The sequence below is a fragment of the Grus americana genome, chromosome 1, assembly GCF_028858705.1.
Source record: "Grus americana isolate bGruAme1 chromosome 1, bGruAme1.mat, whole genome shotgun sequence".
NCBI lineage: Eukaryota > Metazoa > Chordata > Aves > Gruiformes > Gruidae > Grus > Grus americana.
The window spans coordinates 34,842,785-34,857,148 of record NC_072852.1 but is presented as its reverse complement, the minus strand read 5'-3'; positions in this window follow the sequence as shown (position 1 = coordinate 34,857,148).

Here is a 14,364-nt window from a genome sequence, read left to right as displayed (position 1 = left end):
CCCACCACACTACATGTCCAACCAAGACCTATTAAAAGGAGAAAATTCTCATAGCGAACAAGCTGTGCCCTGCTGTGCTGTACATGGAGATGCCACACTTCTGCTAGCTGGACCTGATGGAAGAGCTGGTAACAGTAGGGTACTGTCCTTACATGGCCAGCTTCAGTTTTGGTGGGACACATGCATTTTCTGACAGTGGATAAAACTTGGGGCTTTTCTATCTTTTCCCACCAAATGAAATCTCCAGTATTCAACTTGACCTGAAATACCAAACAAATGCATCTACAAATAGTGACTATATAAAATGTTGTCTGCTGGAGAAGTTTTTCAAATTAATGCAAATATAAATACCTCTACCCTCTTACTTATTTATGACTGAAATTCTAGAGTCACAATCATAACTCTTTGCAGTGGAATTGGTATCGTCATTGGTGACATAAGTAGTAGTCCTCCAGGAATGAATAAATAGCCTGACCTTGTGTCTCGCATAATGAATATCCTATGTAATCCTTGAGTGAGTCCACCTAAATACGATGGAATTTAGTTCTAGAATCACTGTACAAATGAAATAAATGACACTATGTTGAATGTTTGGATCCAGGTCTCAAAAGCATGGACCATATTCCCTTCGGAAAAGAACAGAGCTGTTAAATAAGGGAGGACAGAAAAGAAGAAAGAAAGGGAGTAGACATGTTCTCACCTGCATGTCTCATTTAAAATTTAAATGTTTTAGTTAAGCAAGAGATCTAAAATCAATATATCAAGATAGTGTATAATAAGGCATTGTTTATATAGCTCACAACAGTAGTAAGGAAACTGTTTAGCCTAGTCTCTTAAAGAAGTAAGGCTTATTAAATCATGCTGTTCACCCACCTGTATCAGCCCATTCCCTGAAAATAGCCTTTGGCCAGTTTCTACCATGCACCACAGGTAGAGTCTTGCAGCCACTAAGTTTCTAGAGGTTGTTCAGAATAGCTGGTGAGGTGGGTTTATTCTGAGGGCTTTTTTGTCAGAGTCAACAGAACTAGCCGTAAAATCACAGCCTAATCCTGAATCAGCTGTTAAAAACTGCACCAGCTGTGCTTGGCCCAGCCACTGTCTCCTCCTACTTCTTCTTACCCTGTCTATTCCAGCTGTCATCCAGAGGCTTGTACCTGGGCAGCTTCCCTGCTCTTATTTTCATGAGTTTGGAAATAGAGTCTTACAGGCAGATACACACCACTGGGGGAAAGGTTTCATATGAGTTTCTCTCTTACTGGACACCAAAAAATTCATGTAAGTGGTACGACGCAAGAAAACTTGAATCAGAGTTTGTACCTTCTTAGATGTTCAGTCAATCAGGCTTAAGACACAAATCCAAAAGGAAAACAAGTTTCCTTAGATTGATCTTCACTGAACTGTGTTTTAATTAATCTAATTTTCAACTTTGGTTTCCAGCAGGACAGTTACTATACACTTGAACGACAGCTTTGGTATCCTTCTCCTGGGAGATGATCAGCTTCATTATTTAAATAATCAGATGAAATCTGGGACTAGCAAATCTTAATTTTATACTGAATTAGAATGCCATGTCCAGTTTTAGACACCAGACTTGAAGAAAGAAGAGAATCCGCTGGAAACAGTCCAGAGGAGAGTGACAAGAAAGATCAGAAGTGTAGAAATTATAACCTAAAAGAAAAAATTGAATAAATTATGTTAGTTTAGTCTGACACAGAAAAGATAGAGCGAAGACATTATAACACAAGAGGTTGCTCCAAGGAGGAAGAGAACAATCTATTTCCCTTGCCTGTGTTTGATAGAACAAGAAGTAATAGGCTTAAATTACAGAAAGGAAGATTTATTTTAGAAATTACAGAAAACTTTAATGGTGAGGATAGGGAATAGATTGCTTGGCAAGCTTTTGGAGTTTCCATCTCCATTGGAGATCTGTAAGATCAGAGTACTTGAATAACTGCTTCCTGCAGGCAGGAGGATGGATTAGGTGCCTTCTAGAGGTCTCTTCTAGTTCTACTGTATATTTTACTCTAGTAGTAAAACTGTAGTTTAAAAGATAGGCTTCATGTACTCTCCTTATGCTATCTCATCCTTGTCTTCAAGCAGTGATAAAATCCTTCTGTAGAAAAGAGAGTAAACAATGCTATTACTCCAGTGATCTTGTAATGAAAAATGGAAATACATCTTGGAATAAAGTACTTTTTGATACACCTTCATTTAGATAATTGCACAGAAGTACTTGGAAAGTTGACTGTAATAGGGGAAACACATATAATGTGATAAAATTCATTTGTTTAAAATTACTTTTTCGGCACCTGTTACTGTTGTACCGAATGATATCACCATAGATCACTCGTGGGAACTTCAGAAATCAATTGAATAAAATTGCCCTAATTGCATTCAGAATACTAAATATAGTTTTAAATTTGTATATTATCATTCCTTCTATTTTAAAGATTTCATTTAACTGGAAATATTAGAAGTAGCACTTTAGTTCTCAAAAATTGTATGTATCATGTGAAAGCCATTAAAAAACTAAAAGGATAAAGTAAAGCATAGACATTTCAGAGATAACTTTAAAAATCCCTATTACTGTCTTTGTGGTTGAATCCTCCAGAATAAAATAGTTCAGCCAAGGAGGCTGACTGCTGAGTTGTAAATCACGATTCTCAAACACATGCTCCTGAAACAGTTTTGAAGCTATTTATTTGTTTAATTCTGGTCAATCTTTGTTTTTTCCACAGTTTGCATTATAACTTGAATGCAGTTTGTTTGCATTGCCTGTAATATGACCGGGGCACAGCACTTCTACTGCAGAGTGTCACAGAAATTTGACTCAACTGTTCTGTTTCTTGAATATTTGATTTTTAAATAGTTTTGTCTGTTCAGTTGTGGAAGCTCTTCTTTGGGCAAAACCAGGAGCAGAGAAATTAGTTTAAATTCAGGGCAGCAATGTCCAACTCAAGGCACCTTGCCAGCTGCCTGTATCCTTTTTCCCCTTTAGCTGCTTAGACCTCAGGAGGTCTTGCTCCTGAAGGAGGGCATGGTCAGCAGTCCGAGCTGAGCGGTGAGTTGCCCCGGGTGCCGCTGGGCCGTGCCGAGCTGGGCCTTGGCTCGTGGGAAACGCTGTCTGTCCTTCCTCGGGTTTCTCAGATGTAGACCCTGGGAGACCACCGTACCTACAGGTTCCAGATTCATGGCATGGGGACTGAATGTGGCTGCCCGGACACTTCACCTTGCCCCAGGCTTACTTCAAACCTCCTTCCGCTTTCCCCTCAGAGACAGAGGTATATATGCATGCCATTGCATGCATACACATCATATACCAGATATGTACCATGGAGATATGTATATGACGTGTAATCCTCTTCTGGTGTTGACATAGCTGTGGGGCCTACTCAGTGGGTAAGGCTTACCAACGTTGCCTGAAGCATAGGTAGGGTGGATGGGAGACTTTGGTTCAGACGCTGCTCCAGATGAAGATGCAGTTAGAAAACAGGTGAATTACTCTACATGTCCTGCTTGTGGGGAAAAGGGGTTCAGCTGGGGCTGAAGGCAAAGTAAATACGGAACATGCGGTTTAAAAATACCACCAAGATTTATCATGAGTTTGGGTCCAGTGATATCAGAGTTTAGGTGACTTTGCAAGGCTGTAAAGCAGAAATTTATGCCCTGAAAGGGTATAGCCACTTATTCAATGAACGAAAAACAGCCAAAATTTTGGAGGCATCGCTGGAGTGTAAATGTTAGACTTGGATACCTATGCTCCTGCAGACATACATGCCCTGTAGATTTCAGCCCAGGGTAGAGTTATCTGAAATTAACTTTAAATAAAATTGGAAGCAGCTATTGGAAGCAGTCTGGCCTCAGTAATAGGCAACTCTGTCCACAGAAGTTATTGGCAAGATGCTCTGCCTTCTCAAAACCACGTAGCTTCTACTGTTTGAAGTCGATTGCTTAAAGCAAGCTCAATAGGACCTTGCCACTGGTATTTTTCAAACTGTGACCCACAGCAGATTCCTGGAACATGTTAAAACACTGAGTATTAACAAGACAAATGTTCATGGCTGTCCATAAAAAAAAGCTAAACAGTGGCCCAGCCCACTGGGAATCTCTGCGCCGTTCAGGGATTTGTTGACATGCTTAAATTCCTCATGGCTCTAACTCTTAAGACCGTGTGTTCATATGAAAAACACATTAAAATGGAAACGAGTTTAATAAACAGTCAATTTTTTAATTGAGAAGCTCAAAAGGAAATAGATAGTTGCAAGAAGCAAGAATCTTCACAGATTTTTGTTAAATTTTTTAAACCAGCACCTCTATTCTGGGCATTCCTGTTCTCTAATGGAGATCAGGCACATGTTCAAAGTGGTTTTACAGGTAGATTTCCTTACATTCAATAGATACAATGGATTTTAAACAGTTTCATAGCAACGGATGGTTCGTGATGGCCATTAACCTAGATAAGTATCAGTTTGGCACATCCTGAATGGTCCATAATAGTCTGTGGGTAAAAAATTCTTTCTCTTCATCTGTTCCTAAGAGGTGGTTTTTGTTTTGGTTTTTTTTTTGCTTTGGTCCCCCCCCTGCAGACTTTGTTCTACAAAGCAGGTTAATATGAGTTTTTGCATTCGGGAAAAAAAAATGCATACCCAAAAGCTTTATGGTAAGAGCATTTACCACAAAAAAGATTTTTGTTTTTCTGGAATGTAGTAGCCATAGTATATCCTGGCAGGTAATCAAAACTTTTTCAAGTTGAATATATAATTGACAGCAGCTAAACAGACATTCCTAAATAGTGGAGATGTTTAAATGACTGTTCCTATGCCTGTTGGAATTCAGAAAGCCAGTTTCACATTCTGTTTTTAATATTAAATTCCTTTATGCTGCTGGGACATGTCATACCTCTTCTGTGAGACAAAATACTGCTAATGCCATGGTAGAGGAGGAAAGCACTGGGACACCTGATGGATGGAGCTGGCACAAAGCCCTGGGAAAAGCAGAACCCAAGGGCTCTGGGAAGTGCGGAGCTGGGATGTAAGGATTAGTGCTGGGGTGCTCTGTCCCCCAGAGCTGTGGGTGTCGCGGTGCTTGCGGTGGGAGGAAAACAGTACATTTTGGAGGAAATTGCACCATCTCTCAGAGTGGCATAGGTTTGGCTTAAGTACCTCACACCCCCCACTCACATACTGTTGTGTCAGCACAGAATGTATGCTCGGGCTCGTGATTTACCTACCCGACACGCGTGCCTTCAGTGATGTAGCTATGTAGGAAGACGTTTGCAGCGCATACGTGGGCTTAATTCCATCCCTGAGACTCTACTAGGGTTTACTATATGGTAACATAAAACTGTGTTTTAAAAATACCGCTTTAATATACTCTGATGTGCTACATGATATCTTGGCCTGATTATACGTGATGCATATTTGCACGAACCTTAATGAGACTTACAAAAGTAAGAGGCAAATTTTAGAGAAAATTGGATTAAATGGCTTAATTCTCCATAGTTAAAGACTTTAAATTTTAATCAAGTCTTGAGTCTGAGACTAATAACTCTTAGACTAGATGTTTAAAATTACTAAAATTTAAAGCCAAGTATGTGTAATCTAATGTGCATTATCACCAATGTATTTGTATAGCAGTAATTCCTAGAGGTATGAACATTAAAATGACAAATTTCAAAGGCCAGCAGAGGCCCTTCCCAAAACTCCAGGTTGGATTTTGCTGTGATGTTGCCCAGCTATATCAAGGGTGGTATCCTGTGCTGCTGCAAACCCAGTCACCCCTGTGCAAACTTCTGTAAGCCATCCCTAGTGAACTGTATTGTGTGGTTCTTGTTCCCAGTGATGGGATGATGCAATACCAATCCTGGTCTTGCTTAAGGTGTAGGACAGATTCTCAGTTATCTGCCTGAAATGCAATCTTTACAGAAAAAAACATGAAAGATGTGGTTTAGATTCCAGCTGGTTATTCACCATGCTTGTGGTCACAATGCTTCCCCACCTCAGGAGTATTCAGGACTTCATAAATTTTATAAAGTTTGTGGATTTCAAAGTTTCCTTCACCTTGGGGTTCCTTTTCCACCTGGCTCCCACAGTTCTGGAGGACTTTGTGTTAGACTGAACAGGTCATTTATGGACAATGGAACTGGTGGATCCCAGACCCTTTCAGGTAGTTCCCATCACCCTCACACAAGGTTTGTCTCACAGATATTTCACATCTGGTATCTTCTCACACATAGGTTTATCTGCTTGTCTGGGAATGCATGTGTGTGTGTGGTCATGTGTGGCTGGGGTTAATTCATTTTTTCTCTCTTTTACTTACTGGTGACCATCCATACCTGTTCATACCGCACAGCAGGTTTTGATAGCAGCCGTCACGTACATGAAAATGATCTGGGCTTTTAAGAAGCCTGCCTGTACTAGACAATTTGTTGGTCATTGTCAGGTAATGAGGGATTGTCTTGGCCCAGCAAAAGGTATTTGTATTTGTTAATAGGAAAGAAGACAATAAAACCTTCTAAAAGTTAATTTGTTGGATTTATATATCTGTAGAGGATCATGAGAATGCTTTGGTGATAAACAGTAAGAAACTTTTGATAAGACATTTTTGAAGTTAGGCAGTTTTGACTACAATTTTAATAACCTTAGTGAAGTCATCATAATTCTAAAATAATTTCAGAAGTTTGTTGTGACCTTAAGACATTACTAGTACAGAATTATGTAAAAATAAATGAATTTATGTTTGACTAATGAAATAAGATATTCTGGAAGTGCTGTGGAATACACAAGTATGTAAGTTGAACAGTTTGAATTTCAGTATGCTTAAAAAATAATTCTTCAGACCTTTTCCCAAGATGACACCTTTACTTTCTGTGGATCAGCTTGTCCTGTCAGGGTAAAGATGCTGTGTCTATAGTGGCGATAAGAAACCTCTAGCAATGCCTTGCTTTCAGTCTGCTTTTGAAGTTATTTTTGATACAACTAGTCACGTGTGAGACTAGCAAAGGTAGTAAGTGTCCATTAAATGTCATCCAATCTCAGTTGGATCTGGTGGTCAAAAGTCTTTAATATCTCTAAGACTTCCCCTGTTCTGCTAGATTTGGTTGAAATTGTCCAAGAGGTTGAAAAATTACCAGGGAAAGCAGGGTAATAGTTGAGTGAGTGGATAATGAGCCTGCATAAACCTCATTTCCTTAGGACATTATACAACAAAGTGAACAGTCTGCTGGATGGGGGCATCTTCAATATTTAGTAGTGCAGATGTTTTGTTTCAGTTGTTAATCTTACTGCCAGTTTGTGGAGAAAAAATTCAGTTTGCTTAACAGAAAAAATACTAATCGGTCTTCATCACACTTTGCTTTTTCTTTGGAAAACATGTAAGAGTTAAACTGAATATATTCTACCTTGAGTTAGCTGTAGTTAGCATTTCTGATCAGAACATCCAGTTCTTTCTTCTCTCTTTCCTTTTAAAATTATGTTTTTATTTCAACCACTTTCTACCAGCAGGCAAAGCTGCTGTTACACTCTACCCAGCTGTGAAATCAATATGATTTTCATTACAAAGATAACAGAAACTCTTTTAGAAAGACTGTGAATTGCCAAAGGTCAAATAACAGTCAGTGGCAGAGCTTAGAATTTAGATGTCCTAATTAAAAAAACTTGTGGTATAAATATATTAATGAAATGCACCCTGAGAAATGTTTGCATTTAAGATGGCAACATTTTTAAACTATAACATTGTTTCTTTAATTACTGTGGTTCATGTAAGTCACATCAAAATGTGACAAATTCTTTCTCTGGTTTATGACCGTTTCTTATAAAATAGGTATTAGCTCTTCTTTCTTGTTTTAATTCACAATTATTTGAGCATGATTAGATTAGAAAGTGTAACAGTCACAGAAGAGAGAACATATCTAGTAAGATTACTGTCATATTGGACTCTAAAAATTACACATAAACTGAATGAATGGGTGCATCAGTTATTTCTGTGATGTATGACTTCATTAACAACAAGAGGAAGTGCACAGTCAAACTGAAAGCAGCACTTGAGTCTTTCAGCCAGAGCAGCCAGTTCTATTTAGATTAAAATCAGCATTTTAAAATAAATGTTATTACTCTTCCTAAGATCATCCTTGATCTCTTCTTATTAAACTTTAATTTTTCCAGAAGTTAAGTTATATCTGCCTTACTATGGATGAAAATAACAGGAAATAAATTATTTTGTTACTTGTATTTCTTTGATATCCCTCTCTCCTATCTCTCTATTTTTATTTAAATTCTGTCTTTTGCACCCCATATGCTAAAATATTAAACTCAGATTGCCAAATATTGTGGATTTTAATAAAAAAAGTTCTTCACCTTACAGCTGAAGGGTTTTTACGTTATTGTGCTCCCTCTGCTGGATAGTGCCTATTAATTTTTTATTCCCTGAGCTGTACTAATATCCATGTTCTATAAACAAGCAATCACACTGCCTTCACAAAAGAGGTATAACAAGTGGGAATGCCTCATTTTGGTCAGAGATGACGTGGAAGGTGACAGTTGTAGGCTAGGAAAAATCCTGTTGTCTGGCAGCTCAGAGCAATCAAAAGCCTTTGGTGGACATTTGAGGAACAATTATTTACTACCTCCCGGACAAAACCAGATGGACACTAAATAAACTTTCATTTGTCTAACTTAGAGAGGATGATGTTGATTCTTGTACTCTGGTAAGTACAACAGTATCCTCAGATGTTCCCGTAATGTTATTAGCATCTCAGTCTTAGTGGTACGGTTCTCGTAACTCGCTTCATCCTTTGTAGAATCTTACAAAGTTGCTGCTGGGACAGCACTTGCTCAGCAGAGAAAGCAAACACGCTCTCATGCTCAGTGCCAGCCCTCGCCAAGGCAGGTGACGGCTCAGTCCTTTCCCACCTCCACTGCAGTGAGGCGGAAAGGAGGAAGAACGATACTCCAGTTTTGTTTCTACAACTGATTTTGGTCTTTATGGCCTTTGACTTCATGAGGTGTTTTGGGCTTGCTCTCCCACTCAGCTTTCTCCCGCTGCTGTCACACAGTGAACCTGGCTGCCTTCCTTCCCAGGGGGATGGGGCTGGGCTGGGCACCCCCAGCGCGGGTGTTCCTGTCCCTCAGCTCTCTGGTGGCCCTGGAGCCCCCTGACCCAGTGGGGCCACCCAGACCCCAGCACGGGGCCCCTGGGTCCCACAACGACCCAGCTCTTCTCTCTGTGCTGGCTGACCCAGTCGGTCCTACGCCCGGGGATGGAAACTCAACATCCACCTCAGCTGCAGGTGATTTGCCTGTCTGAGCTGCTGCTGCTTCCCTCAGCTCGTGCCGTGGGTTTGCCGGAGAAGCTGGATGCCTACCGTGCTTTGTTACCTTGGACATTTCCTTCAAATGTAATGTGATATTATAACGTGATGCCACTGCATATTTGTCACATCGAGCTGGGAGGTATTTTTCAACTTGGCTTGGCTGCACTTTTAAATGAGCACTCCTGTATTTCAATATAGATCAGACTAGTAGTGTATTCCTGAAAAGAAAGAAAAAATTACCAGTTGTTGGGCACAATAACTTATTTTATAAAAGTTGTAACTATTTGACTACTGGTTCAACTAGGAGACTCATTTTTTTGAAAAGGCATTTTGAACAAATTCTAGTTAAGAATTTTTTTCTGCGGTCAGTTTTAAATTTCAATTTCTAGATATGTAAAATAATATTCAAAGTCTTTGATTCTCCCAAACAGTCCTACAGTGAAGTAATCAGCATAATTATCTTCTCTATGACTATCTTTAATAAAGAAAAACTACTTCCATGTGCATGTAAACTTTCTTTCCAAAGAAGTTGCATTTAAAAATAATTTCTAAAAGAACGAACTGATTAAAAGAATAAATACCCAGTTTTTAAAAACTTCAGTTCTTCCTGTTCAGATGAAAAGACAGATGTTTAATATATTTTGCTTTTGCTAAAATAATAAAAGCTGGTGCTGTTGAAAAAAATATTCTACCATAATTCAGCGGGGCCTAGACAAAATCAGTGTCACCATTTGCAGGACGGCTCGTCCCAGGATGAATCCCCTCCATTGTACCAAGTTGGGCTGATGATGGTTCTGCTGATGCTGAGGCTGGGCTGGGGTGGCTGGGAAGGACTTCTGCAGAAGGGACCCTCTGTGGAGGAGCTTCTAGGATCGGGTTGAAAATCATTTACTTCAGATGCCTGTCGAGTTGTAGCAACTAAAACACTTGACAGTGCTTGTCTCAGCAAGAGCACACACCATATGCTTTGGAAATATTCCCAAGCAGAATATTATCCTCCCAGCACCCCGGCAAGCTCATTAATAGTCCCGTTATCCTGTTCAGTGGGACTAATCCATCAGCCCCTGAAGTTGGTGAGGACATTCAAGTTGCCTTTAGGATGCTTTGAATAAAGCCTTAGATGAAGTTTGCATAATTTAAGTCACACCGGTGGAATTATTTTCTAAAGTTATAAATGTTAGTTTATTTGCCACTTTCTTTATTCCAAGCTACCTGTTTTCTTCGATCTTATCAACAGCAGTGATGTGAAATGGAAAAAGGAATATGGTCTTATAGAAAGATTTGAATTGTGTACGTTACTGTGTTTTTCCAGAGGACAGGAATAAGCTTGCATCGGCATTCCCTATAATAATAACTCAAATGGAAATTTATACGTTGATCTGGACTTTCCTCCATGATCAGTTCATGGGAAAAACTGTGGAAATTTTAAAGTTGATGTGGGTAAAGGAAGCACCAGATTAAACTATTGTAGTTCTCAGTCAATTCTGATCATTCTTTATGGCTTTCTGGTCACACAACAAATTTAATAGAAAAATCATCTTTTGCAAAATAACTTATTATATGTACGAGAAGAAGAATTGGGCTTTGCAAAAAGACACCACCCCCCACCAGATCCCAATATTTTTCCTGACTGTATTTCTTTATATGCTGGAAATTTTTCTTTTCACTCTCATTCATTTTAACAGCAGATTTTAGTTTTTCTTTTGGGAAAAGAAAAGAAAAGAAAAGAGAAAACAGAAAACAGAAAACAAAAGAATAGGATGTGTGGGGAGTGAGGAAGAATAAAACTACAAACTAAACAGACAAAAGACACTATTTCAGATGAGTATATTTATCATAGTGGGAGGGAAACTTAGACCAAACAAGAAGAAAAGACTAGAGAGGACCTCTGGATTCCACTGATGTGGTAACAGCTGTTATTACAGTATCTGGCTTTTTTAATTAAATATTGATAGAAATAAATGAATAAAAAACCAAGTAAACTGAAATGTGTGTTCTGCCTTCCTAAAGCTCTTTTTCAGCATCTAGAGTACCAGAATCGACACCCTTTTATACAATTAATAGTATTAAATAATGACATCAGCTGACAGGAAATAAGAAAGTTCCTATGGCAACTAAAAATAAGCACAGGAGGAAAAACGCATCAAATGCTGTCAGCAGACAGCATAAAAGGTGGCTGTATGTAGATAATAGAACAAGAGCATACACAGAAATATCCCTTGTAAGCATATGCATTTTGATAGCTTTTACTAGTAGTTTTTTTGGTTTGTTGCATTTTTTTTCCCCAAAATGGGAACGTGATACCTTGGTTACAGCATCTACTTATCAATATCCCAAACTGTTTTGCTGGGATCAGCTCCTGGCTTATGGCCTGTGAAAGGTGGGGACAGAACCCCACATCTTCCGGAGAGGAGATGTATCCTCTCGGATTCGTACACTGTTTAGAAAGCCTTTGGGTGCTTCAAATCTTGTGCGCATCTGCTGCTTTCTCTCAAGGTTACTTTTTGCTCCCTGCATGCAAAATGTTTGAGAGAAGCTTTTGAGAGAAGCAGAAGCGCAAAATGTCTGGTAGAAATGTGGCTTGTGGAAGAAATAGAGCTGTACACGTCATGTAGACACTACTTACACGTGCAGCTGTGTTCATTTAAAGTTATACTTAGCTTGAGAAGGTGTAGAAGATAAAATCCCTGGTGGAGGGGAAACCGGAGTGTGCAGCTGCACCGCTGAGGCTACAGCTGGGCCACATGCGAGCTGCTCCTTTCATCTCAGTGGGAGAACTAGTTTTGAAGACAATTCAACTCTTGAAATTCCTGGGTTATCTGCTTTTCCTACCTATCTGATCTTCCTACCTTCACCTCTCTCGTAAAAAGCAAAACCAACCCCCCTCCCTCCCCCACCAGACCTGCGAAGGGCAGAGAGCGCTGCACCATTTCCCCTTCGCTCTCCGTGCTCTGAAGTTGTCGTGGCCTCTGCAGACCCACCTAGGCTACAATAGATGTTGCTGTTTTCATAGTAATACTTCTCTGCTGAGCAGTGCTGCATCTCCACGCAGGACCACGCTGGAGTGGCTCTGCTCGCCAGGGCTCGGTGAGGAGACAAACCCGCTGTCGGTGTCTTGGCCAGCTCAGGAAACTTGGTCTCTTCTTGCAGGAGAGCATTCAGCCCTGCAGATAGCAATGGGGTTGTATTTCTCTCCTGTTAATTCTGTCCTGTTAAGTGATAAAGATGAGTTTATTAATGTCAACTCTGACATTATGAGGTGGTGTGGGAGAATGCCAAAGCAGGACCAAAAGCCAGGCTGGGAGAAATGTGGTCAGACTGCCCTGATGCCAGTAGGGGCTTTTATGTTTACTCAATTTCTGCTTTTTTTATGTGTCTATGCTGATTGCTGACCCAAATTTTGAATTCACCACTCCAATTGAAAAAGGCAACTCCATTGTTCCAAGGACAACTTCATTTTCAGTCTTAATATTACACAGATGAGAGGACCTCCTGGAGCAAGAAGCCCACTGCTCAGCTATGGTGGGCAACTATATCATATAGTTGCTTCCATAAAATTAATTTGGATGTGTTCATATATATATATTTCTATTCATATATTTATATATCCTTACCACTCCTGTTGTGCCATGCTTATATGATACTGTATTGCAGATGTAACCCATCATTATGTGACTCAGGCTGCAAGTCAACACATGTAACCACAGGCATGCGGAGTATGAATAGATATCAGCCACTGATACGATTATAGCTGACTCTGCAGTTTGGGTATGTACAGGCTGTTGTGAACAGTACCCCATCCCTGCGTGGACTATACTTGCACTGCCTGCGAGTAACCACGTGCACAAGTCCAGAGAAATTTAGGAACTGATCGTTAGGTAGTCCACAGCGAAACATCAGAAACTAGGTGACAGAGTCACTGCAAGAGAACCACTTTCTCAAACTGGCTGACAAGAACAGGCGTAAACATGTTGTGTTTTGCTCTGACATAATTAGCACAGCAAAGAAATTAGCTGTCTTCTGATTGAGTAAAGGTGTATACTACACATAAGTACTCCAGCAAACAAAATGCTTCTGAAATTATCTGAACCAGGATGTCACTGTAAAGGGAAATTGCACATTATATTGTAACAGAAATTCAGGGGATGGCAGCTGAGCGTTGGCAATTACCTCTGGATCCATAACAAACTAATTCTCATTCGTGTCTTGGCTACAGGAGCAGAGCAGCCTGCGTCCGTGGGAGCCGCGGGTCTCGCGTTAGGGAACATTTGGTCTCTGAGCTGTGAGTTCCCAGCAGCGGCGTTGGGCAGGTACAGCCCGGAATAGGAAGGCAAAGTGGATGGCACAACTCGTTCTGTCCTTCCCTCTGTCTGTGAGCACCCCGTGCTCTTCAGCAGCTAGAGGAACTTACTGACCACTTCCCCGGTGCTGCTACAGAGCTGGGTAATTACAGTGATTACAGTGATTAGATTACAATGCAGTTTTTCCTACTCTGCTGGTGAAATGCTGCAGCTCATCCCACCTTTTATTCATGGCAGATGGTAGTAGATTTGCAGACTGTATGAATGGGTGCTGCAGGAGTAATCCTCTTTCCCCCACCCCCCGGCTAGGATATATTCTTCACCTTGTGTGAAGTATCAGGGCAGTAAAATAGACAGCACGTCTACTTTGTGCCAGTCAAACTTGACATTTAATTTACCCTCTCATATTCAATAACTCTCTCTGATAACTGAGTTGAAAAAAAAAAACCAACAACCAACGACAAGCAAACAGAGCATCAGTGACCTCGTAATTTTTGTTTCTTGGGTGAACAGATATTCTGGATTTGTTGAAGTATTAAGAAAGAAATAGAAGGAAGTAAATATATGGTTTGAATGTTCGTACCAAACAAGCTTTAAAGAAGACATTGGGATTAAAAAATTTAGGTTAGGTTTTGTTTGTGGGGGTTTTTTCAAATACATTTTTTAAAGTAGAAAATGCCAATGTATCTCTTAAAAAAATTAGTTTAGATGTAACACGAAGGCATTGTACCTAACACCTGTAAGACCTGTACT